A 995-nucleotide genomic window follows, 5' to 3' on the forward strand; every position below is an offset into this window, starting at 1 on the left:
TGGTAACCACCGTACTGCTCTCATATGAAGTCTGGGACATAGAGTAGAAATTGAAAATATGTGTGAAGTTTGCTAACTTTCCAAGATAAGAAATTAACACAAAAAGTGCTCCCAACTGTGACACCCCTCACGAGCCTAGAAGTAGCAAAAGGACAAGTTTTCAACCAAGCTTTTCTACAGGGAAAAAAAACAAAAAACAAAAAACAAAAACCTAAAAATATAAAGAAATAAGCTTTGAGATGAGAGGAGACTTAAGAATTTCAGATAGTAGGAAAAGGTGATCTAGAACAAAAATAAGTAAGCTAATCACCTTGAGCAGGGCAAGCATCCTGGTCTGAGCAAGGGCAGCAGGGCAGTGGGAGTTCAGGCTGAAAAGATGCGGACCATCAGGGCATTACTTATTCCTCTGTCTCTGATTGGCTGTTGTACCAAGGATTGAATCAGGCCTGTGTCTGCCTCCTTCCTGAATAGGCCAGAGATCTCATCTGAAGAGCCTTTCTATAGCAGCTCCCCACTCCAGATAGCGAGATGTTGTTGTCTCCCATTGATACAGTGGCCAAGTGTATTGGTGCTGGGGACACCACAGAGGATGTGGTTGGTTCAGGCGCTTGCATTGGAACAGTGTTTGGCAGCGTGATCATTGCCTGGCATGATTACATGCCAGGAACCTGTCTCTCAAGCAGCAGCTCTTCTCCTATGCTCTTCTGGGCTTTGCGCTGCCTGAGGCCTTGGGGCTCTTCTGTTTGATGGTAGCCTTCCTCATGCTGTTCGCCATTTGAGGCTCAGTGGGGGCCATCTATCCATCCCTGCTGCTTGGACTCCAGGCCATGCCCAATGCAAGAATGTACTAAGAGTTACCAGTAAACACAATGTTTTTCTAAAAATAAAAAAATAAAAATTACAACTGTTAAAAATGGGTTCAAAACATTAGAAAAGCATGAGACCCTGTTTTTAAAAGAAATACCAGATTTGAAAAGAGTCAAAATTATTTTTTA

The 995-nt window shown here is 42.9% G+C and overlaps 1 pseudogene across 1 annotated transcript; it reads left to right on the forward strand.

The window, feature by feature from the left end:
• The first annotated feature begins 376 nt into the window (after positions 1 to 376).
• LOC308499418 (ATP synthase F(0) complex subunit C1, mitochondrial-like) lies at positions 377 to 779 on the forward strand (annotated as a pseudogene). Its single transcript has one exon. The product of its transcript is annotated as an ATP synthase F(0) complex subunit C1, mitochondrial-like (transcript).
• Positions 780 to 995: the final 216 nt, after the last annotated feature.

The sequence above is a fragment of the Rhinolophus hipposideros genome, assembly GCF_964194185.1.
Source record: "Rhinolophus hipposideros genome assembly, chromosome: 1".
NCBI classification, from domain to species: Eukaryota; Metazoa; Chordata; class Mammalia; order Chiroptera; family Rhinolophidae; genus Rhinolophus; species Rhinolophus hipposideros.